Raw genomic sequence first — 10212 nt, 5'->3', positions numbered from 1 at the left:
CTGAGATTTTATCAGAATAAAAATTCTGAACATCTGTTTAAAGAAGTACTTGAGCAAGACTAAGAAAAATATATTCACTTTGTAGTAAAACAAACAGTATTGCAAGAAGTAACAAGACTGTTAAATGTAACCAGAGACCAAAGAAATTGCCTAAAAGAAAAATTATAAAAAGAACTCAATAGAATAAGACCCTTAAAGAGCTAAGGGGAAAAAATCAGAAATCCCATCAACCTAGAATTCTGAATTCTTATTCAAGAGTGAGTATTAACCATTTATACATTTCATGAAAGAACTTCTGAAAGACTGTTTTTCAGAAAGAAAGGACTCAGAAGTAAGGTAAAGCTGTAAGAAGGAACAGAATGCCAAAGAATTAATAAACATGTAGATTTTTAAAAATCACAATATATGGGAGATAGGTATCGTAGTTAATGCATTTAGGGTCCTGCATTTTTTGAAGGACAAGAGATATTGATTAGCTTTAGACTTTATGTCAAATATACATGTTAAAATTTGAAGGCACTTAATAAAAGAATAGTAATAGAAGGCCTAACATCCAGACCAGTAGAGCAATTAAGAAATGCAAATATGAATCAATACATTTTGGCGAAATACTGAGAAGAATGCATACCAACTCTAGGTTATTGGTTTTTACCTAGAAGGGAGGGAATGTGATATAGTTGGGGGAGGAAATTCATCAACCATATTTGCAAATTTTATTTATTTAAAATTTCTGAAGAAAATTAGGCAAAATGTTAATATATTGAATCTGGACAGCAGGAATATTGGTGTCTGTTATATTAATTTTTTTTTTTTACTTTTTGTATGCTTCTACTTTTCACAGTTAAAAATTCTAATAAGAGTAAATTCAAATGACTACAAGCTTATGAAATGATGCTAAAATTTCCTAGTAGTCAGAGAAATACAAATTCAAATAATAATGTGAGATATTAAATTTAGACTGTCAGATAGGCAAAACTTTAAAAGTGTTCTAGTAAAAATTGGTGAAAGAGAAATAAGGAAAAAGAGCCTTATTTTTCTGGTTGGAAGCATAACTTTATTGGAAATTAAAATAAACATACATAAATTCCTTTACCTGGCAATTTTAATTCTGGCCATCTAACATCAAAATAAAGGATATTTATTACAGTAATATTAGTATGGGCAAAATATATTTTGTTAATGCAAATGTCATTTTCTACTGAAGTAGGAAGGTTGTGTACATATCTGCCTGGCCAAGTGTTGTCTAGGATGCTCTGTGCTAATAATCAGGAACTCTTTTCTTATTGTATAATCACTTCAGCTGTCCTTCTGGCTGTGGCACTGGAAATAAAAGGTTAGTTAGTGTTTTGCTGAGAGCTTCTCTTAATTATTTCATTTCCACCTAAATGTGGTTTACATTCACTTAGTGGAAGTCTGTCATTTACGCAGGAATCTTAGCAATGTTGGTGGCCAACCTCTCAGTGTAGACCAGAAATCCATCTGAAATCATAATTAACCCTAATTGCTCTTAATGCTGGCTTCTCTCTTTTTACCATAGAGACTTGGCTTTCAAATAAAAAAATTCTCTGCATAAAGTTCTGAAGCTCAAATAATATTTTCAGAAGTGGGTGCCTTGTTCTATGTAAATTTTAGTTTCCAGAGAGGTCTTCTTTACTGAGCTTCCTTTATAGGAAAGAGTACTTATTTATATTGAAACGTTTTATGATCTAATAAATACTTGAAATTGGAACCATTAGGAAGGGATTTTTTTAAAGGCAAAAATTGCAGGGTTTAATTTTGTGATAGAACTTTTTTAAAAAAAATAAGAGATTGATATTTACTCAAACCCTGAACAACCATAAAAGAGCTATTTTTATTCTCTTTGAAGTGTTGAGTTATTCCCTTCAGATGTGGAGATGGATGTCTACATAATCAAATGTATAACTTGGGGCCAGAGGGCTGTTGTTTTTTTTTTTTTTTTGGAATCATCCATTACAGGTGGAATACTCATGCTTAGCATATAAACATTTAGACCTTGGTGTCCATGTAGACAATCTGAGGTGAGATGACCCATGTGAGGTCATAAACAAGGTAAGGTCCAGCATGGATTTTTTTTTTTCTAGATTTTTCATTCTGCATGCCTTCCCTTAGATCCATGATCCTTGTAATGTTGTCTTAAAGTAACCTGAATGTTGATCTTAGGTAACATGTACATTTTTAAATGACATTTGATTCTACTGTTATGAATTAGAAAGTTACTTCTGACATTTAATAAAACCTAAGCATTTTGAGTTACACCAAACACAGCACTATATATTTTACTGGAATTTTTTTCCTCGCAGTACAGGACAGCCAGCAGTTCTACCATCCTACTATAGTCCACAAGCTAATGATGAGAATTCTTGAGCCTGGCCAAGAGGCACCTATTACGGCATTTAAATTTGAAAGTTAGTTTTAGTTTCATAGGCTTATTGATTAATGTCCCGTAGTAATTTCTGAGATTTTCTAGTGATCTGAGATATTTTGAAAATCATATTAGGTATGTCAGGCAAAAGATGAAAGGCATTATGAATAGGCTGTCTCACCTATTCTTATTCATTCTGTGATGCCCAGCATGAATCCATACAAAGGGGGGATAATTTTACTCCCGAGGGTTCTCTTCATATGTATTATTTACTGGTTGGTCCCCTGTAACAACACAGCTAGGTCACCCACATCAGCTCATCAAGCCCTAAGGGACCTTAGTCAACCTCAGAGAAAGTAAATAGGATAGATGTGTCTAGGCAACATCAAAACAAGTTGATTAAAAAGCAAAAACTTTAGGCAACTGAACAGGTCTTTCTGAAACCCAGTGCTTTGCTGAATCCGTTTCTGTCCCTTTCCGTCTCTCCACCTCATTTAGCTGGTAGGTATGGCCATTAGAAAGAATGCTCAAATTTCAAATCCAACAAAGCCTATCTCTTTTAATTAGAGGTTACTGATAGCTGCATATTTCCATCCTGGAAGATCTCAAAGCACTTGAAAATTTTCAGCATGCTCACGTATAAACTCTTACTAGGATCGTTTCACCTTCCACTACGTGTCTGCATTAGAGGTGGAATGTGGCTGCTGTTTAACCCCGAGAGGCTTCCTAGCACTTGAAGACAGGGAATGAAGAATTCTGTATCCTATTTTCTATTTCCTCTGTGGTTTCAAGAGACAAAGTTGAAACATACCGCTGCTAGGCTGAAATGTGCCAAGCCTTCTGAGCTAGTATCGCCAGTATCATCAGTAGGAGCTGAATAAATGCAGATGATCAAGGTCTTGTACTCAGGGCCTTATTGCATGCATTGGCAGGGGATGGAGAAGAGGGGATTCTAGCTACCTACATTTCCCATCACTGAGAAAGTCTGAGGGTCCAGAAGCAATTCCGAGGTAGATTCCGTGTATAGTACTTAGAAGGGGCTCACTGATGAAAGGTTGTGGGAGGATCTCAGGGCTGTGACTGTGAAGACTTGGGAGTCCTTCATCATGGGTGAAGACAAAGCATTGTAGGTGAACTCCAGGAAATTGAGTCTCTCTCATCTAGATGGAGAAAACTCAATTAAATGGGACCTCTGGGGCCTAGAATTTTCCCTTTAATTTCACTTTTTGTTTTTGGTCCATTTTCTTTTTGTCTTTTTTCAACCCCCTCTTATTTGAAAAGTGATCCATTTTTCTAGTCAAAAATTTGAAGATAATAAAAATAAATAACTCCATATACCGTGAGCCATAGTTGATTGTTATCAATATTTGGATAAATTTCCTTGTAGGGTTTTATATACTTATGAAGAAAAGAAGGAAGAAGTTCTTAGTATTTGCGGTCTGCCTAGGCACAGAGAAGTAGAATGTGAGTAGGACTGTGTGGGTCATTATCATCATCCAAATATATTATCTTTAGTGGAAGAGGTGTTTAGGACCAGGAATATATTATTGATGACAATACTCTACAATGAATTATCTGGAGAATTTTCTCAGTTCTTCAGTCCCCTACAATAAGCATGCCTTATGATTTTGTAAGCATCAGTATATGAGGGCTTGGTTGTGATAAAAACAAGGCAAGAATATTTTGAAACTCTAAAATAATGGGGAAATTATTATTTTATTTAGTATAAATAAACATCTGTATAATGACACAATCTTCTGACACATCTTACTGATTGATTGATTGATGCTTTTGGAAGGGAGGCTGGCATGGAATGGATGGTTTTGTGAAATGGTACCAGTTTAGAGGGACTCCAATTGAAAAATAAACAGTCTCTGTCTCTTACATTTAGTGTTCAGACTTTGTGTGTCCTTTTTGGTTCTGTTCATCTATCCAAAAGGAATACTTGGTAGATATTTTCATTTCCACCATTTTACCCCGAGTGGGTTTGGGCTGTAACAATCATAATTAATTCGGAAGAGAACAGAGGTAATGTTCTGAGGACAGCTCAAGCTGATTATAAAACCCCACAGATTCCCCGAAGGGGTCCTGTTTTATCAGATGCATATTATGCTAAACTGAATCAAGACGTCCACTCATCATTTCAGGTGCTGGTAAATGTGTAAAATAGTGTGGAATTTTATGACCATAAAAGATCAAGTTTCAAGAGTTTTATTTTTAAAGAAGTTTCATGGAATCTGAAATGTGAAGTCCAATCACACTGAATTCATTGGCAACCAGACCTGTTTAAAGGTGAAACCTTATTTCCCGAGGGGTTTCAAGTCAGAGAGGACAAAGTCCCCCCAGGTTGCTCCCCCTTCTGCCAGATTTCAGTTATAACAGAGAATCTTTTCACAAAATGCAGTCAATTTATGTTTCAGGAATTTAAAACATATTTCATTGGCTCATCTGGACACTGGAAAAATCTTATATTCTTTCCCCAAGTGATTTGGCTGTTACTTTGGCACACACTGAGAACTTACACACCTGGCAAACCACCTCAACTTTCCTGATGCTCAGAAGGAGGTCTTCAAACCTAGAAGCATTTTGGATGGTGGGCTATGCTGAATGTTCCCAAACACAAGAAGCATGAAAACAACCATTCACGTTCAGAGATGGGGAGACAGCCTGAGGGTAAGGTAGTGGAGGAAGACAGAGGCTCAAATGAGAAAAGAAAGAGGTGCGGATATACTTGTGTAGTCAGTTTAATAAGATCAAAGACTTAGCCCGGTAAGTTTATATCTGACTTAATAATGTTCATTTTCAGATACTCAGTCATCCCCTGTGGCTACCTTGAAGTTAAATTTCTTGTAAAGCCTGGGAGTAATGCAGGGCTAATCTTAAAACATTGCCTAATACCCCAAGTCACTGTTTACTCTGGTGGGATCACAATTCTGCAAACACAGGCAAGATCTGTGGCTTGACAGTTACAGTTGCTTCTACTAGTTGTGACTCAGTTGTTGGCTTCACAGGAGCCAGAGGACTCGGAAGGTGTGGGGAGCTGGAGGACTCTTGGATACACAGATCCAATGTAATAAAACAGTATCCAAGGACATCATCCATGCTCCATAGTAATGATTTTTTATGACATATGGAAAGTGTCCAATACAGCGCCTGGCACATAGTACTGACTTAGTAATGTTGGTTTCTCTATAATCATCATTAGTGAAATGAGATTTCAGCACTAGAATAACTTGGCACTTCGGCACTGGGAATAAATTTTTTTTTTTTTTTGCCAGATTTTGATTACTGAACTGTAACTCCTGGAGGTTCCCTAGTGGATGTATCTTTGTATCAGTAGGGCTAATAGTTCTGAGAAGTCACTCAATTTTTAAATTTTGTTTGTTTATTTATTAAAGTTGAGGTATAATTGACAAATATGTGTTACATGAATGCATGAATGGTTGAAATTAGGGTTTGATTTGGGGCATAGCTAGGCAAGTAGGTCTTTTTCCTGGGTGCTGGTTTCTTTGGATGTATATTAATTTTGCTCTTCACTTGGAGATGGAAAAGTGTCTGTCTTTTCTATGGGGATCAGTAGGGACTAGAAGGAGGTTGGAAAGGGAGAAAGGAGGTACCCTAGTGTCTGGAAACCAGGGCCAGCTAGTAAGGCTAGGAGAAAGAGAGCTGGGACTCTAGATAAATCTTGGGTGCAGAGGTGGATTCTAGGGTTTGGAAAAATAAGTCTTCCATAGAATTTGTGGGAGAGCAGGTCACAGTTTAAAGGAAGAGTTATACTGCATTTCATTGGCCCACTGACTCATTTTTTACCCACATTTGTTCACTTCAGAAGTATTTAAGTATTTACCATATGTTAGGCACTTCATTACTTATCAAGACACAAAGTGAACAAGACAGATAGAGTCCTTTAAAGTCTAGTTGAAGGCAGAAGGCAAAGGGACATCAGTTTAGATTCTTTTGTTCCCATATTGAGTTCTGCGTTCTATAATCTCTTGCCAGAGACAGATATTTCCTAAATTAGTGTCTCCTTTGTGAAGGGCTCCACTGAGGAACAGTACTCTTACCTAGGCTGGTACTCCAATTAGGAACTTTTCTAATTTGTTTTTCTTTTGGTGTGTATAGAATTTCTAATTGTACCAGTGGATTTTCCTCTAAAGCCAAAATATGAAACCTTTAGTTGCATTGCGTGGTGTAGTATGTAGGCAAGAAGGTTCATGAGAGCACTCACTGGTAATGACAAAAGTGGTATCTCGTGGCCGTAAGTGACAAGGAAAAGAGAGATGGAAGTGGTTTTTTTTCTAGCAGCAAGAGAAAATGTGGTAGCGTAGTTGGTTCTGGCAGGAAAAAGGGAGACATGGCAAAGGAATTAGGTATTACAATATCCACATTTTTGAAAATCATAGCTCTGTATCTTAGATCATAATTAATCCAAACAAGGACCATTTCCCTGGAATGGTTTTCAGGTATTTGGGGGTGATCCTGAGCAATTATATTTGGTACAACCAAATTGCAGAACCTTGGCAGCATTTGAACACCCGTCCACGCTCCTTGAAGCTCATTGTCATGGGATTCGACCTAAAAACAGTCTTTACACAGCCAGCTCTTAGTCATTTGTGGGAATACTGGCCAGTGTTGGTGCCTTTTTTCTGCCCACTTGAGACAGTGCCAGGTGGTGTAAAGGACCAGCAGAAGTGTGGCAGCAATCATTTATTTCTGGTCCAAGTGTGGTTTCACGCCTGCATTGCCGCAGAGCTCCGTGCCGTCTCCCCTACCTCTGTTCTGCCCCGCCTGATAATTCCTTATGTAAGAGCCATTAAAGGTCGAACCCAGCAGAGCAGCATGCGTGGAAAGACCATTCGTCAAAAGGCAAAAATAAGTTATAGTTTCTAAAAAATTACATTTCTTTCAATTACTGGTTCCCAACTGCAGGCTATTTTAGGATCCATTACTATTCTTTGGCTACCGTGTCTTACTTTCTGTAATTCCCTCTTTCAGTTGCTGTGGGATAAGCACAGGGCCTGGAAAAGTGGTGACGCCAGTGACTTGACTTTCACTTCCCTGGAAGCCTCTCCGTATTTTTTTTTTTTTTGTAGAGTCTTTCCATTTTCTATTTGTTGCCCAACCTCTATGAAAGTTTCTTCGCAGGAAAAGATCTGTCACCAGTCATTCGCACCTTGATGCAAATTTAGACCAGCGTGTTACCTCGCCCTGAGGTGTATGTACTTTTAGGTTTTCCTCTAAATGTGTGACAGCAATTGCCTGTTTCTAGAGGACTTTAAGCTCTATTCAGCAAGCAGAGGGATTGGCATGTTACTAGATCAGAGCCCTCCCTGGTGTCTCTGGTATCCCACCAGACAGCTCTAAGGAGTAAGGCTGACTCTCCCAAGAGCTGTACTTCAGTTTCCATCTTGGATGCAGTCTAAAGGCCTAAACTTCCCCTGACTTAGACTCCATGGAAGCCAGAAAGGCACCAGTATTTATCTCTGTAAGGAAACAGAGGGTCCTAGGGAGAAGGATCTGTAGAAAACTGGCTGGGTATAGCCCACCTTCTTTGTTTTCATAATAACTAACCTTCAAGAAATTCCCCAATGATACACATGTCCTGGAATTCACACTCTGGTGTACTGCCTTCCCACTTTGAATCAGCGCTGTTGCTGGGTGACCAGTAGAATATGGTGAAAGTGAAGTATATGCATCTTGAGGCTAGGCCACAAAAGGCGTTGCGGCTTCCTCCTTGGTGTCTTGTATCTCTCACCCTGGGGGGAGGTTGTCACCGTAACATGATGCACTCAAGTAGTTCCATGGCTATGTTCATGTGGAGAGAAACTGAGGTCCCGACCAACAGCCAGAACCAGCCTGGCAACCATGTGATTAAGACACTCAGATTGAAGCCTCAGTTGACATCTGACTGCAAATGCATAAGGGACCCTAAGTAAGAACTCCTGGCTGAGTCCTTTCTGAATTCTTAACCCACAGAAACCACTGTGATGTTATTATTACTGTTTTAAACCACTAAGTGTCGACATAATTTGTTACTGAGCACCATCTCTTGGCCTTCCAGTGGTAGTCACCTGCCCTGGAAATCTTGATATCAAATGCGGACAACAAAATTGTTCCTAAGTGAGTTACGTTTTTTTTTTTATCTGCTGAGAAAATGTGATGTAGCTGATGGTAATTTGGCCAAACACAAGTTCTTATGAAGCAAGCTGACCAGTAATATAGTCTAGTTCAAAGATATGGTTTATTTGGGTACATCATGAAAAGTTTTTTCTTGTTTCGTTTTGGTTTTGGTTTGGTTTGGTTTTGCAATTTCTTATGAACCTTCAGGAATTTTCATTGGCCTTTCAGAATTTGAGGAGGCTCTACATTTTTATTTGCTTTTATATGTCTATTTTTCTAGTAACTAGAATGTATTTTGACCAAATTGTTTTTGAACCACTCTACTTCAACAGTGTTTCTTTCAGTCCAGATGGTTTTGGCTAAATCTTCATGAGGAAGTCTTTTTTTATGCCTTACCTCTTATTGATTTATAAAACTTGAAGAAACATTTTCTGTAAATTCATATAAAAACCAAAACCTTTAAATTGGAATAAATGCAGATGGGGAATGTGATAGGTAGCCTCCAAGATGACCTACTTTATCCCTGGTGACCAGGCTGTTCTGTATTCTCTCTCCTTGTATGTGGCCTGGACTAGCTGATCTACTTCCACTGAACAGAATATGGCAGAAATGTTTGGGATGCAACTTGTGAGTTACATCCTCCTTTTATAGCCTTGCATAACCTTCTAATACCAAGTTACAGAAAGACTGTGCTTCTATTTGGGGAATATTCTTTTGCCATCTTTCAGATTACTCACCCTGGGAAAAGCCAGCTGGCATGTTCTGAGGCATTCCTGTGGAGAGACCTCAATATAAAGATTGTATAAAAAGCAGATTGGGATTGGAGAGAAGACTGAGTAATTGGACTAGTCATTGTTTCTCTGTTTCAACTACAACAAATGCCCCAAACCATGAGTCCAGGCCTTCTTGAGGATAGTTGGACAGCTTCAGTATTATTTGCTGGTGTCCTCATCTGCACAGGTGTTTTCTTTGAGTTAGCAGACGTTGGACCTAGCAGAAGCCTTGGTGTGAGAGAGTGTGTCCTGCCAACAGCCCTGTGAGTGAGTTTGGAAGTGGGTACCTCACAGCCAAACCTTCAGATGAGACCACAGCCCTGGCCTGTGGCTGCAACTTCATACCCACCTAAGCTGTGCCCACATTTCTGATCCAAAGAAATTCAAATAGCAAATGTTACTTTTGAGCCCCTAAGTTTTAGAGTAATATTTACACAGTAATAAGATCCTAATACAGGAGATGAGAGAGTAGAATAGTGTCCTAAAAGTAGATTTACATCTTTGCTTTACATTTTTTGTAAAAAAAACCAAGACTTACTCGTGACCTTGTCCACGAATTCTGCAAACTGGCTTGCTGGAGTGTATTACCAATTCTTTCCTTTTGCTTCCTACTCCTTCCTTGAGCCAGTCACACCCTAACATAACATCTGCTTTTTGCTACAATCCCACCCTCTTTTCCTCCACCCCCTCCCACCTCCTTCCTTGTTTTTGTTCAGAGTAAAGGAGGGATAAAGTGGTTTGAATTAAAGTGGGAGCGATGTGACAGAATGTCCAGGAAAATGTGCTGGGGCCCTTGGAGTCTGGGCCAAAATATGGCTGATGATCACCCAAGATGGCATGCAGAAGCTGGAGAGGGGGTGAGGGACCCAAGTGACAACTATTGTTTTTATGACCTGACTTTGGTGACAATTTGGAAAGGATCTGTTCTTTTTGGGG

The sequence above is a fragment of the Camelus bactrianus genome, chromosome 9, assembly GCF_048773025.1.
Source record: "Camelus bactrianus isolate YW-2024 breed Bactrian camel chromosome 9, ASM4877302v1, whole genome shotgun sequence".
Taxonomy (NCBI): Eukaryota; Metazoa; Chordata; class Mammalia; order Artiodactyla; family Camelidae; genus Camelus; species Camelus bactrianus.
The sequence above is the reverse complement of the archived record's forward strand: the minus strand, read 5'-3'. Positions refer to the sequence as shown.